The following is a 16,196-nucleotide window of genomic DNA, read 5'->3' as shown; positions in this document are numbered from 1 at the left end:
TATATTTTAGTTGATTATAAGCAAATATTGTTCTTGTGCTTATTATTACCTAATGATAATTAAAGATAAATTAGTAAGATATTTCAATTCATACAGTGATTGGAATGGGAAAATGTCACTAAATCACAGTGATCTTGATCTTAGAGATCTGAGCCCTTTTCGTATGTAATATTTTTTGACAATTGATAACAGAGAGAAATTAATAGAATTGTGAATTTTGACTCTTTGCATTTTCAAAGGAATGTGACGATGGTGCTCCTATTCATATGCCTGAATGTGACTGAAGGGAGTAGTAATTATCTATGTTTCTTTCCACTTTAAGAACACCGTATGCTGACCTTGTCTGTGATTGTAATCACTGAAACTTGATTACAGTTTTTAAGGTGTCAAACCATCACTACTCTCTTCAATATCACCCCCAAAATGAAGAAAGGATAGTAACAAGATTAAAGAAACATTAAACTTAAGTAAAGCTTCTCATTTTGTCATTATTATTAACATAATAAACATAAAATGCTTTCTCATAAGGACACTCAAAGGAGATTCTTTAAGGAGCACCTGTAGCAGGATTTTTTTTCTTTCTGAAACAAAGACCAGAGTAGGAATGTTGGAAGTTCTTCAAGATACTCTTTTTCAGTTTAGCTGTTTAAATCTGCAAGTTGAGTTGGAATATTTTCAATTCATGATTCTCCAAGATCTTTTTTTTAAAAAAAATGAAAAATCAGGTTATACAGTTAAAATAAAATTAGATACAGGGTCAACCAACAAGATATTTACTTTATCTAGCAGTCCTTGGAGTTTCAAGTCTTTCATTGTCTTGTCCAGTGGGATGCAGAAACTTTATGGTTGTCATCCAAGTTTAGAAAATGATCATCTTTTTCCCCATTGTAGTTAAAATTTGACTCTTTTATAGGACACCGGAACTTCAAAGAATCTCTGATATAAAAGTCTCCTAATATTGTTTCAAATAAGAATTTGTACCTAGATGGGCGTGGTGACACACACCTTTAATTCAAGCACTCAGGAGGCATAGGCAAGTGGATCTCTGTGTGTCTAAGCCAGCCTGGTCTATAGAGCGAGTTACAGGAAAGATAAAGTTACATAAGACCCTATTTCAAAAACATTTTGTATGTATGTAGGTATATGTGTGTATTATGTATGTATGTATGTATGTATGTATGTATGTATGTATGTATGTATGTATGTATGTACCTAGAATTCTAGAATGCCATCAGGTACTGAGGAGGTGATCAATGAACTTTTGTATAAGAAGAATTTGTGGGGACCATCATAAATTTAATTGGTAATATTAAATGTACTCTTTGAAAGTTAATTTTTCTACAGCTAGACATATTTCTATGAAAAAACCTTATTCATTTTCTTGAAATACCCAAACCATAAGTGGATTAACAGCCTAAAGGACTGTTTGTCTAAGTATAGCTTCTAGATTAATCAGTTCTGAATATTTTGCAAGAAACTAAAGCGTTTCCCTCACGAGAACCTTCTTTCTTAAATCCAGGAACATGATGGGCCAAGTGCAACAAATTCTTCACCTTTGACTTTGTCTCTCAATATTGCACTGTTTTTCTATAACTATTTCTGAATAAATTCTTGTATTGCACCATTGTATAATTTCTTGTGTTAGTTCCTGAATCACAGGAATTATCATTTCTTTTACTTGAATTACATAACATAGCATCAGAAGAGCAAAAAGAAAAGTATAAAATATTGTTTTCATTAAAGGCTATGTCTTTAATTTCAGATGGTATTAGGAGCGATTTTATTACTAATTCATTTAGTATTTATAAGTTCACTATGGTTGTCAGTTACCCTTTATGATATCATTCATAAGATGACTGAATAGGAGCACATTTTCTAGGCTGAAGCACTTGAATAGCATTATACAATTCTTTCAAAGCGAGGGATTTGAAGAGAGTGCTAGAGAATTAACCTCTGAATCGTGTACTAGGAAATTGTGTTTACATTTGCAGTGATATGACAAAAAAATTTAAGAATACTGTGGATAGTAGAACTTCATAACATTATTTGCTTTGAATATTCCCGAGGTCATGTATAGCATGTGAACTATAGCATTGCTATTCAGAACATAGTATGTGTTTTAAATGGCCACTAGTCATATCTATAAAATTGCCTACCAGTGTTTGCTGAAAATAATATAAGACATAGTTTGATTTCTGGCATACTCATATAAATAACATGCTAATTTTTGTGTTTCAGAAATATTGGCACACAGCACAATTTGGAAAGAATTTTATTTCTGTGCCTGGATTAGCAAATGTTAGAGTCAAATACAAAAGTCCACATAATAGAGTTAGAAAATTAATATTAACTAGATTGTTATGCATTCATCAAAAGCATGTCTCTCTTTGTTTAATGAAAATATATTGTTTATAGTTATTGATGTGGAAACAAACAAACAAACATGTTTTCAAGGTAAAACATAGTCTTGTATACTTTAGGAATTGGAACTGGCATTCACATCAGTTTATACTTATTCATATTAATTCATTTCAAATGGACTTAGATGTCCAGTACCATCAATCTTGGCACATATCTGTATGTCTAAGCATATGGTTACCTAGGAGAGAGTACAAAGAGCAGTCAGATTTGTTTTGTGAGTTAGAGGGGAAGCTGAACTTAGGATGTGGAAGAGGCAATGCCTAAAGGGGAGGAAATGAATACAGGGTAGGGCCATATTTTTAATTACTTCCAACGGGCACTGGTGTGTGTTTTATAACCATTCGTCTCTGTTTTTATGAAGCACTGACTCCTTGAAGCACAAAATTACATGTGTGTGCCTGAGGCATATGGAGAGTAAACATTGGAGACCATGTCCAAGTCTTAGACACTGGGTTAATATGTACAGTTTGGGAGAGTTGGGTGAGTCCACTGGAATCTAATGATTTTGATTAGTTTCTTAAGAAGAAAAGGAAACCCTCTAAAATGAACACTTCCATTCACAGCATAAATTAGATTAGAGGTTTTGCTTTTAGCTTTTCTTCCCGATTAAAAAGTATGCTGTTACTACAGAAGGTTTTTTTTTTTTTTTTTTGCATTTCTGTAAACCATGTTATATCTTTACCAATTGAAACCCTTTAAAATGTATTCTGACCTGACTTTCTGGTGGATTGATGGGTGGGGTTTTGATGTTGTTTTTGAAATGAGATCTCTCTACATAATACAGGCTGTCCTAGAGTTTGAAACTGTCCTACCTCCTCATCATTGTAGTGTTTTTGAACTTGTCTTCAGTCCTTAAAAAGTATGCTCAAAAATAAGATGTCTTTACAACAGTGAGCTCAACCAAGGAAATTGTTGAACCTAATTCTGCAATTCCACTGTCACCTTTTGTACTTAGTACTCAATTGAATGTGGATTTACTAATAACCAACTGTAAGAGAATCTGAATCTACAAATAACCGATTATAAGATAAACATTCTAGTGACTACAGATGAAACTGCTATCAATGAAACATATTAAACAGATAGAGTTTGGTGATTCAAAGACTTTAATAATGATATTTGCATTTGGGAAACCACTTTCTCAAATGGTTCTGCCAATTTTTCATCAGGGGTGATTGGAAACTTGTGACAAGGAGAGCTCTGTTTAGTTATATACAAGGCCATAATAAGAGAAGCATATAAATGGCACACATAGCTAAAAGTTAGATGTACCACATAAATAATAAGTTCAGGTGGCAACTGTACTCCCGTTTCTTCTTTAAAAAAATCCTTTCATTGAGGATGAAAAACAATGCCTGCTTGCCAGGTGTTTAAAAAACTTCCTAAAATCAGCAAAATGGCAAAACAGTCAAACCCTCATTCAGCAGTTATACAATGAACTAGTCAAAGGATACATTTTTGAATCCTGTTTTTAAAGGATATTTTTCTTTTTGTCTCCTGTATTTTTAATGATGGCATCTTAATTTTTAATCTTGTTCTTTCTAATCTAGCAGACACATTGTGATGGTCAGTACTCAAACACATAAGTTTGAGCGAAAAGAAACTACTTTTAATGCAGTAGACAAACAGGAAAGGCCCATATAGTTTTAAGGTTGTATTAATGCCCAATAGACAATGCCAGACTGGCTCTTTCTATATCCCCTATGAAGGCAGTGATAACATAATATATATCAGCTTTGTAAGACTGTTACCATTTACATAACCAGTTCATTTTTCTTACACACATATTGCTCATATTAGAGTTTAAAGACCACGACTCAAGTGGTGACAGTTTCTATTTGTGCACATGGCAGTGTATGAAGAAGTAAATTAACAGTCTACATTGTCTACTGCCTGACTGACCTTGTACCTAATGAGAATAGAATATGTGTCTTAGAGGGAGGATGCATTATGTAGCATCACTCAAGGAAAGAATATATATATATATATATATATATATATATAATATATATATATATATAATTCAGGAATACAGAATCATCTAGTTAGAATTGTATTTAATGGCTACATTGAGTATTTGCAGTTGCTGTTATGGTTTGAATGTAAAATGTCCTACACAGTTTAATGTATTTAAACACTGAAGCTTTGTGTGGCAGGAACTAGCTGTCTGGTGTAGCCAACTAGCAAAAGAAACAGTCTATTTTAGTCTTGCTTCCTCCTGCTGCCTTTCTCTGCCATGATGGTCTGTGTTACTCTGAACTGTAAACCAAAATAAACTCCTCCTTCTTTAAGTTACATTTTTGTCAGTTTTTGGTCATGGCAACAAGAAAGGTAACTCATATAATTGTTAATATAAAAATCAAGAAGGACATTATAAAATACAGCAATATTCCAATCCGGGCAGTAATAGAAATGTCCTGTGTAAGAGTGAAGTCTGGAATTGTGTAGTTTTTTTTCCTAATGATATTTTATGTATTTTAGAAGGGGTATCACATTTTAATTTTTTGCTGTGCATTCTTTTTGAGGAAAAAGCAAGCAATGAAGCCCAGGTTGGCCTGGAACTCACAGCAAGACTGCTACTTCTGTCTTTCAAGTGCTGGGAATTTGTCATGTACCACCATACTCAAGTTCTGCTAAATATTCCTTAACTCATGGTTCTTGGATGTTTCATTTAAATGCAATACACTTGAAGACATTCAGATCATTGTTTCTGTAATGTAGTCAAAATATGTAAATAATTATACTCTGCAGCTGAAAGGTTTTTTTAATTTAAATATATGTTCTATAGAATGCTAACAAACCAAATACTCTTTTTCAAATTGTGGACAAAAATAAATTGAAAGCAACTACTATCTGTAGAAATTTTCTTATAAAAAATCACTGATTGAGGGAACAAAAGCATGTCATTGTATATACCAACCTTTCCCAATGCTTTATCCACTAAAATGACATTTCGAAAGATTCACAGTGGGTAGCATATGGAATACTCTATAAACACTGATTAGATTTAATAATGTTTGTATCACTGTTTGGGAACATGTACAAGGAATGCAACAGCCATATATTATTAGCATCAAAATAACTCAGAAGAAAAGCTAATTAAGGCAAAACTGTTTTAGAATCTTAGCAAAATTAAAGACACAAATAGCTAGCTACCCACCTGTCCAGGACTTAGGACTTGCTTGTATGCATGCAAAACAGATTTGATTCTTAGAGCTTAGAGATGGTTGCTATGAAAATTAGAAGGGGTTGATACAGTGGCATTTTCTGACTGATAACTACTGCATAAAATTCTGGTCTCAGAAGGACAGAACTGCTGCAAGAGGTGAGGTTTCAGCCAAGCCCCATCAATGAGGAACAGCACTGTGGTCTGCAGTTCTGTTGAGCCACATTGACTGTCTGTGGTTGATGAATTGGCTTTTGCTTTGCAAATGGGCATATAGTACAGTAGCAGAGATCCTGTCATGACCTGCCATGATATTTGATGTACATGTGTCCTGGGGAGCAGTGTATATGGTTCCATTGTGTTTTAGAGGCTTCACTGGTGTGTTCCTAATTGGGTGTTTCTGGAAGGTATACATAGACAACAGACTAAATATAAACAGGAAGAAGAGTAAGTAGGGATATATATATATATATATATATATATGTATGTATGTATGTATGTATGTATGTATATATATATATATATATGCGATTGAAAATCTATTTGGCAAAATATGTCAATTAAAGATCAAAGGAAATTTGTCTTATAAATGTAACCCTTTTAAGTCTGACAATTCTCTAATACTTATATGCCTTTTAAAATAGCTTTTTCACATCTTTTTTTTAACCCATTTAATCAATTCCTTCTTAATTTGTATAAAATCAAACATGTCTCTCAAAACCATTTTTCTTCAGTTGTTGTTAGCTCAGGGCATATGCCTTCCTGTTTATACTGTTATCAAAACATCAAGCTAAATAGTACTTTGAAGTCTGGTTTAATCACGTAACTCTTTTCTTGTAAAAATACATTAATTAGCTGTTTGAGTACTAAGTTATCTTGCTATTTTCTCTACAATGATCAGTTTGAATATTAAATTCTTCTTTTAAAAGTATCATTGTTTTCTCTAGATCTAGCATCTGTCATTGCTCTTGTTTAGTTTCTGCATCTCAGCTTCAGTGTAATTTAGATCAGATGTTACTTTCATTAGCAGAAGGTTCTTAGCAAATAGTAAATGCACACATATTTTAATGACTCCTTTTCACATGTTCATTTTAATCCTGACTTTTATTTGCATTTGAAACAAAATTAAGTTACAAACAAGATAAAATGTACAAGTACACAAAAATATGAAAACAAGAAAAATATATAAATCACTTAGCAACACTTTCTAATACCTGCTCTTATTTTTTCCACTTTTGCCTTATTTGGATTAAAAAGCTAACTTGTAAATAGGATATTAATTAAAACATATAAATAATTTTAACATGTATCCTCCTGAATTTAAGATACTTTTTACATGTACAAAGGTAAGCCTGGGTATGGTGACACACAGGTTTAATTACAGTACTTGAGACAGAATGGTCCTTGGCTACATAACGAGCTCAAGGCCAGCCTGGGCCACATAAAACCTTGTCTCAGAGAGAGAGAGAATGAGAGAGAATATATCTATTTATAAAGACAGGATAAATCAAAAGCTGAAAAGATGAAAAAGTCATATGAAACATTCCATTTGCTTTTACAATATGGTATCTTTTATGCCCAGGTTTCCATCTTTACAGAATTTACTTGGTGTGTTTCACCCACACAGGAATCTAACTTTTTCTTTTCTCTGCCATCTGCTATTCAGTTAATATGTGTTTAGATTGTTTTATGCAAAAGAACTAACAGCCTAACATTCTGGCACACTTTGCTCATGTGTCTTAACAATGCCTAGGCACTTGTAGATTAAAGAAAAATACTATTTTGTGTATGTGTAAGTGAAAATTGTTTCCCCTTACCCACCCTGCTAAAACAGAATGTATTCCAAAGATTTAAAAAAGAGAGAGAATCCCAGCCTGGAGAGGCGGTTCATGCGTGTATCCTAACTACTCAGGAAAGTGGGAAATGAGGATCACCATAGGCTAAAGACATCCTCCGTGATAGTGATTTTCATGCTAGCCTGTGTTGCAAAGTGAGAGCCTGTCTCAGAAATCAAAACAAAAACAAAAACTACAGAAAGAATAAGGAGCATTTGAATATTGGATTTTGTTGTTTGGTGGTGGTCTTGGTTCCTTTTTGGTTTTTCTTTTATTTATTTTAGTTTTTTGCTTGTTTGTTTGTTTGATTCCCCACCACACCTTGTTCCACTGCAGCCAGAACAATAGTTCTGTTTCTTGGAGTTTCTCTTTCCAACTGAATGGACTTACACAAGCCAAGGTCTACTATCAGTATTCTTAGGCAGCCTGTAGCACTAGGCACAGTGTGATTCAGCAGATCGATCGAATATTTTTATCTTACAGAACCAAAATTCTGTGCCCACTTAACAGCAACCCTTCTCTTTCTCCTCCACTCAGCCTCTGGAAACAACCATATTATTTTCTTTTTCTATTAACTGCTTTAGTTACTTTAAGGGGTCATTGCTTTCCAAAGGAATGGAAATTGAGCAGAATACTTGGAAGACCCTCTACTCCTGATGAACTGAGTCAGAATTTTTCAGTTGTAGAAGTTATTGCCAACTCCACTGCTGTTCTCAGGTTAACTCCACATAACACTCAGTGACCTTCTCCTAGCAGAGTTGCAGAGTAGCTCTACATTGTAGGTGTCAGAGTCTACCTCCTAGAAATTTTCCATGTTCCCTCACTCATAGAAACAGACATGCACACGCTCCCTCCCCCCACACACACTTACTTCTTGGAGCCAATTCAATGTCTATGTTTAATAATTGCCAATGGGAAAAAAACTGAAATCAGTGGATACTCTACTCTAAGCTTGTGCATAGGCATGAGAATGCTTAGAGATCTAAGTCAGATTTTGGCCTCCTCTGGTTCTCTCCACATGTGTATGTGTATAGCTAGTCCTTCCTTATTCTGGAGAAACCACCATTAAATCAGGCCTTCCCTTTTAATGCTCTTTCAATATGGAATACAGTTATTGTTAACTCGGGGTCTAGCTCTTCAGAACTGTTACTGCTTGCAAAACTGAAGTTCTGAAATCACAACACAGCATCTGGAAAGCATCATTCACCTTCTGTGACTTTGGCTGATTTTGATACTGCGTACAAATGAAATCATACAGTATCTGTTCTGTGTAACTAGCTTGTTTATTTACTCCCGTGTTCTGACAGTCCGTCTATGTTGTCACATATGACAATGTTAACATCTTTTTTCAAAAATAATAGGACACTCAGGGCTTGGGATTTGTAATACTGAATTGTAGATAGTTTCTATTCATGTTCTTTCAGTTTAACTAGTAGCTTCAAATTCAGATATTTAAGTTACCATTTCTCATTCTTACTCAGCTGAAATGTCAACAAAGCAAGTAAGCGGGAAGAGGCAAGTGTATACACTGGCATATTATTCTAGTTGTGAATGTATACCACAGTGTCTCCATGTTTCTTTAAATTAATTTTATTTAAATTAAAAACAATCTTAAATTACGTACTAATCCCAGTTCCCTCTCCCCCTGTCATCCAATTCTTCCCACCATGCCCCCATCCAGGCCCCCCCATCCAGGCCCCCCATCCAGTCCTCGTGAGGTCTACCATGGGGAATCATCAAAGTCTGTCACATCATTTGGAGCAGGACCTAGGCCCTACCCTGTGTATCTAGGCTGAGAGAGTATCCCTCCATAGGGAATGGACTCCCAAAACCTATTTGTGCACTAGGAATAAATACTGGTTCCACTGCCAGAGGCCCCATAGATTGCTCAGGCCCTCCAGCTGACACCCACATACAGGAGGCCTCCTGGGTCAGTCCTATGCTGGTTCCCCAGCTGTCAGTCTGGGGTCCATGAGCTCCCATGTACTCGGGTCAGCTGTTTCTGTGGGTTTCCCCAGCATGGTCTCAATCCCTTTGCTCATCCCTCCTCCCTCTCTGCAACTGGATTCCAGGAGTGCTTAGCTGTGAATCTCTGCTTCTGCTTCCATCAGCTACTGGCTGAAGGCTCTATGATGGAATTTCAGGTAGTCATCAATCTCATGAGTAAATTGGGAGAATGGAGGGAGGGGAGAAGTAGGAGAAAGAAGAGAGGAGAAGAGAAGGGTGGAGGGGGACATGAAGGATCAGGAAGTTCAAGTTGGGGAAAGAACAGAGGAGAGCAAGGAAAGAGATGCCTTGATAGAAGGAATTGCTATGGGCTTAAGGAGAAATCAGGCAGTACAGAAATCTCCAGGAACCCACAAGGATGACCCCAACCAAGAATCTAAGCAATAGTGGAAAGGCTACCTTAAATGCTCTGTCCCTATAATGAGATTGATGTCTCCATGTAGGTGAAGGTTCTTTTGTATCCATTGGGATTACTGCTTTAGTGAACATAAGTGGGCAGATGTCACCTCAATATCCTGTCTTTTCCTATTTTTTTGAAGTCCAAGTTCTGTCTTTGAATAACACATTGATGAAGAGAACATATGTGATTCCTAAGACCATCTATTTTTTGAGCTATCAGAAACCTAGGGGCAGCAAACACATTAGGTAGATCTGCAGCTCACTTTATATCCATGCCACAAATGACACTACTGAAACATTTTTTTTCTTTAGCAGAAACTTTTCACAGCTGCATTCTTATGTCTCCAACAAATGAAAAGTGAAAAGAAGCATGCCCTTTGGAAATAATGCCATGGTATCCAAATAGATTCTTCCAAGTGTAGAGTCTTAAAATATCTTCAGAATTAACTAATGCTATTTCATACTGAGACATACATTAAATTGATATCAGAAAATATAGAATCCACTAATAACTAGAAATATAATTGATTCTTCCATATATACATGCATATAAATACACATGTGTTTTTGGAAGCCTTAAGGAATAAAGCTTTACTGAAGTATATTAGGAATAGGTTGCAAAACAATACTTTCAGAAAAGTAAATTAGAAACAGAAATAAAATTTCCCTAGTGAAAAACTCAGCCCCTGAGTTGGACCAGAATAAGCTATCATCTATATTGAATAAATTCAGAGAATCATTCTGAAATGTTTGACTGTCATGACTGATGTATTAGATTAAAGCGCTTTATATCTTGAAATGCACTTCCTTTCCACTACAAAAAAAAGTTATATTAACTGAGGAGGATATCAAAGTTAAGGAAAAGGGTTATTATAGGATCATCTGGGATAATTTAGATAAGTGTATAGCATGAATAGATTCTGATAAATGAACAGAAGTCTTCAAAGCTTAAGGAACTAGGAGTTGGAAGTTTAGTGGCAAGGGTTACAAACAGCCTAAATTGAAACGAAATAGAGTCCTCAATAGGAAATTGGGTTAGAAAATATAAAACTGTCCTTCAGTGAGTGCTATTATTTTATTTTACAGGAACATTTCTGTCTTTGAACAAGTTTGCTCTAGGATAAATTCTTATTGCCATGTACGTAGAAGGTCCGTTTATGCCGTCAAGTGCCTAGAACAGAAGGATTACATGAATTAAGCAACCAGGTTAAGTAATATATTCTAATATTTCTATTTGCATAAGATTCATGTACCTGCTGGAAATGTAGTTAACTTGGTAGAGTGTTTGACCAGCATTCAGGAAGCCCCAAGTGTAATGCACAGTACTAATTAAAACTGCATGTGGTAGTATATACCTCTAATTCCAGCAAAAGGGAAGTGAAAGTCAGAGCATCAAAAATTCACGTTTTTACTACAGCAACTTTGAAGGCAGCCTGGGCTCCTTGAGACCCTACATTGTGTGTGTGTGTGTGTGTGTGTGTGTGTGTGTGTGTGTGTGTGTGTGTGTGTATTGTATACATACACTCAGATATATGGCATAGATGTGTACATATATTTATATATATGTATATATGTATAAGATGGCTCTGGTTGCTGTTTGTTTCTCTTTTGAATGAAACCTTTCACTATACACACCTTTTCCAAAATGGTTGTGTTTCTACTTTACCTTGATATTTATACACTCTGGTATTTTAAAGCTAGATTGACCCATGAAGGATTTCTATGGTAATGTCTTTGATTTGCAACCAAATTATGGGAAATGAGTCCTATAGATCAATCTACTCGTGACAAATGGGCAAGGAAAGGATCTAGATCTGTCATGTCACAGTTGTTAAAGCTTTACAGTGGATAGTGTTGTCTTTTCCCATTTGTTTACTTTGTTGGTAGTTGCAGTTAAGTAAATAAAATGAACAAGAATGGTAAAATCAAGCCTGAAAGTGAAGGTACTAGCTAATTAAAAGTACATGATGAAACTATTTCTGATTCAGTATTACAATTTGAAAACCTGAAATAGGCACTTGGCAAATAAATATAGGGAAAGTACTGATACAATCAGGGAAAATGGAAAACACAATGCCTGAGAATTCAAAGAATCATATTAAAGGGCACAGTAACTCAAATATGTATACATGCATACAAGGTTGTATCAGAAGTATGTAAATGCCATAGATATTAAAACACACAGAGATTGAAAAAATAAAAACAAGGAGTGATTTTCCTATACTTTGTCTCACCATTCCTAACAAATTTTGTAAACATACATGGTTGTTATTGAATCTGTAGCATTTCTTGAAATGTTTTGTTCCCTGACTCCTTAATTTTGTTACTACACAAAACAAGAAAATTCAGTCTGCCTACTGTTTGACCAAGGTCACAGTGACAATTCATTTAGAAAGTTTTTTTTTAAATCTTTATTTTATGTGCATTGGTGTGAAGGTGTCAGATCCCTGGTACTTGACTTACATACAGACAGCTGTAAGCTACCATGTGGTTGCTGGGAACTGAACCTGAGTTCTCTGGAAGAACAGCCAGTGCTCTTAACTGCTGAGCCATCTCTCTAGCCCTTCACTCGAAGTTTTAACTACAGAATTTGATATTTTAGTCTGCTAACTAGACTTGCCAGAATATTCTTTCTTTATTAGGGATGAAGTAGTATATTAAGCCAGTCTTATTTGGACTAAAAGTGTATTCTTTGAACCAACATAAGAACAATACATCATTCCTATCAAGATATGATAACACAAGATGAGTCTTCCAGCTTCTGTATCTTGCTTTGACTTTCCAGTGGTCTCTACTGCTTATTCCAAATCTCTGTTTAACCAAGTTACCCACATAGCTCAACTCCCTTTGAGAAGCCATCCATATATTTCATGGATGTCTTAAGCTCAGTATGTTCAAAACTAGCCAATCTCTCCCTCTAAATAGTGTTTCCTCTCTTGGCATTCAAATTGTCATTTTTTAATTATTTTTATTTTTATTTTTTTTTAAAAAAATATCCTGTTATGTATCTAGAGATGCCTCAGTAATTAACAGTTGAGGACTGGATGATTTAAGTGCCCAGAAACCATGTTAGACAGCTCACAACCACCTGTAACTCCAGCTCCAGGGTCATTCAATGCCCTCTTCTATCCTCTGAGCTAATGTTTACATACCCACCTATATACATAATTAAAAAGTATAAAGTAATTGTTTTTAAACTTATGAAAAACATACTTGGAGTCTCACACACTCAAAACTCAAGTGACATCCTCTTTTGCAATTACTTCTAACTGCACCTATGTAGTTATTCATAGCTCATGGAATATACCTCCTCCATTTCTGTTTTCATTCTTAAGATCTCACTATATAACCCAGGTTAGCCTTGAACTCTCAATCTTTTTGCCTCTGCCTCCTCGATTCTGAGACTACAGGGTTGTACAACCATGTCTGGCTTTCCATGTGTTTATTATATTCAAACATCCATCCCTGATGTTCTATTTGCAGGGCAAGTCTGTAGGCTTGCTAAGTGCTGCTCTCTCTGCACCAGTTTCATACTTTCTGTACCATCTTCATTTGTGTTTCTAGCTAAATTCATAGTATGACATTACCTCTCTGTATAGAAAACAGTGATTATTCACTGCTTACAAGGAACACTTCAAAACCTTAACATACACTTGTTTTATTTTCCATGTTTATTCCCTTAAACCTATAAGTTTCGGTTGTAAATTTTGGTTGTCTGACTACTACTTCTTTAAACTGTTCAATGACATTTTCCTCAGTAAAACATCAAAAAGACTCATCAGTCCTCCTTCTCTGCAACTGGATATCAGTTCAGTTCAAGGTTTAGCTGTGGGTGTCTGCTTCTACTTCCACCAGCTGCTGGATGAAGGCTATACAATGGCATATGAATTGGTCATCAATTTCATTATCAGGGAAGGGCATTTAAGGTAGATTCTCTTATGTTGCTTAGATTATTAGTTGGTGTCATCTTTGTAGCTCTCCCGACATTTCCCTAGTGCCTGATTTCTCTTTAAACCTATAATGTCTCCCTCTATTATAGCATGTCTTATCTTGCTCTCAGGGGTCCATACCAGGCTGGTGAAACACACAGAAACAGCTGACCTGAACAAGGGAGACCTCTTGGTCCCCAGACTGATAGCTGGGAAACCAGCATGGGAATTATCCAGAATCCCTGAATGTGAGTGTCAGTGAGGAGACCTTGGAAATCAATGGGGCCCCTTGTAGTGGATCAGTACTTATTGCTACCATAGGAATGGACTTTGAGAGCCCATCCCACATGGAGGGATACTCCCTGAGCCTAGACACAAGAGGGTTGGCCTAGGTCCTATCCCAAAGGATATGACAGACTTTGAAGACCACCTAAGGAAGGCCTCACCCTCCCTGGGGAGCAGAAAGGGTATGGGATAGGTAGGGTGGCACGGGAGGAGGGGAGGGAGAGGGACCTGAGATTGACATGTAAAATAATCTTCTTTCTAATTAATTTTTTTAAGAAAATCTATAAGCCTCATGAAATATTGTCCCTACTTGCTTCTTTAGTTGTTTTCTCTCTTCCATTTGCTTCATGGACTTTAGTATTGTAGATGTTAGTACTTTTTGTGATTCTAGAATATTTAATACTCTTCATTTATTCTCACCCTCAGTGCTCCTTCAACTGGTTGTCCACATTCAGCTCTCAGCTTAAATTCCATTCTTATTGTTGCACTACTAGTCTTGTGCTCTACTTCTGTGTCTCCCAAGATTGAGTTTTATTGGACCCAAATGTACATTTATTGGGCAGCTTATGAATTTTAACCACATGTTTTGATTTGCAATTTAAAATATAATTTGTGATTTTTTGGTCAGAGTAAACTTATTTCTTTTTTTCATTCATTTATTTAGTTCATAAATAAAGTCATGCACAATTATGATACACAATACAGTATGTTAACAATGGCATGGCTAAATTAAACCAATTAACATGGTATATCACATATATTCATCTGTTTTGTTTTGAGAACACTTAAAGTATACTATCTCACAACTTTTAAAATATAGCGTATTGTTATCAACCATATTTATCATGCTCTCAGTAGACCTCAAGACTTCACATAGTCCATGCCTCTTGTCCAACTGCAGTTTTATATCCTTAAACCAATTGTTTCCCCATTGTTTAAAACCCACATTGAAGCCTAATAGCCACAATTCTGCTCTCTGTTCCCATAAGTTCATCATTTCTAGATAACACATAAAATTTAAATTGTGTGACATTTGTCTTCCAGTGTGTCACTCTTTTATTTATTTTTTTGGCAAGCATATAACTTTACTACTTACTAAAGATGAAATCAAATTTGCATGCACAGGGGAGCACTCTCTGAAACACCTTGGATTCATCACATATTTGAGTTTCATTAATATATATATATATATATATATATATATATATAGAGAGAGAGAGAGAGAGAGAGAGAGAGCAATAATGGCAATATGTTATGCATCAATAGCAGCAACAGCTTTTCCAGGTTCTGCAGTCATTTGAACAAAATTGTAGAAACATCCAGCACACTCCATTTAAAAAGCAAAAAACAAAAAACAAAAAAAATCAAAAACAAAAAACCAAACAACAACAACCAAAAAAGTAAAAAACAAAATCCCAGAAAACAGCACAGTTCTGTTACTCTTGTGGTACTTGGCACCATTTTTTTTAATTAGCTTCTCAGTCATCATCTGGGAGGAAACCATTCTGAGCAACATCATTAAAAACAGCTCTGATAAAGCATGGTCACTACTATGTATCATAAAGCAGGACCACATATGAGTGAGTACATATCATGTTTGTCTTTTTGTGATTGGGTTACCTCGCTCAGAATGGTTTCTTCGAGTTCCATCCATTTTCCTGCAAATTTCAAGATTCCATTATTTTTTCTGCTGTGTAGTACTCCACTGTGTAAATGTACCACATTTTCTCTACCATTCTTTGGTTGACGGGCATCTAGGCTGCTTCCAGTTTCTGGCTATTACAAATAATGCTGCTATGAACATGGTTGAACATATGTCCTTGTTATATGAATGTGCTTCTTTTGGGTATATGCCTAGGAGTGGAATTGCTGGATCTTGTGGTAGATCATTCCCATTTTCTTGAGGAGTAGCCATACTGATTTCCACAGTGGCTGTACAAGTTGGCACTCCAACGAGCAGTGAAGGAGTGTTCCTCTTTCTCCCCATCCTCTCCAGCATAAACTGTCATTGGTATTTTTTATTTTAGCCATTCTGACAGGAGTAAGATACTATCTCAGAGATGTTTTGATTTGCATTTCCCTGATGACTAAGGATGTTGAACACTTTCTCATGTGTCTTTCAGCCATTTTAGATTCCTCTATTGAGAATTGTCT

General features: G+C 35.6%; 1 protein-coding gene and 1 long non-coding RNA gene across 12 annotated transcripts in view; both read left to right on the top strand.

The window, feature by feature from the left end:
• LOC113830907 overlaps window positions 1–13,935 on the top strand; it is a 61,243-nt gene extending 47,308 nt beyond the window's left edge. For 2 of the 4 annotated variants that reach the window (XR_004771503.1, XR_004771501.1), the window contains 2 exons: window positions 10,915–11,034; window positions 13,889–13,935. This is a non-coding gene — a long non-coding RNA (uncharacterized LOC113830907). Of the gene's footprint in view, window positions 1–10,914; window positions 11,035–13,586; window positions 13,719–13,888 lie in introns of those variants that run through there. The other 2 variants (XR_004771504.1, XR_004771502.1) reach the window with 1 other exon arrangement.
• Window positions 1–16,196, top strand: part of LOC100768845 (protein diaphanous homolog 2) — a 735,817-nt gene that overhangs the window by 504,010 nt on the left and 215,611 nt on the right. The gene's annotated exons all lie outside the window — the stretch shown is intronic.

Source organism: Cricetulus griseus, chromosome X (assembly GCF_003668045.3).
Source record: "Cricetulus griseus strain 17A/GY chromosome X, alternate assembly CriGri-PICRH-1.0, whole genome shotgun sequence".
NCBI classification, from domain to species: Eukaryota; Metazoa; Chordata; class Mammalia; order Rodentia; family Cricetidae; genus Cricetulus; species Cricetulus griseus.
Note: the sequence above shows the minus strand (reverse complement) of the source record. Positions and strands in the feature narration are given on the sequence as shown.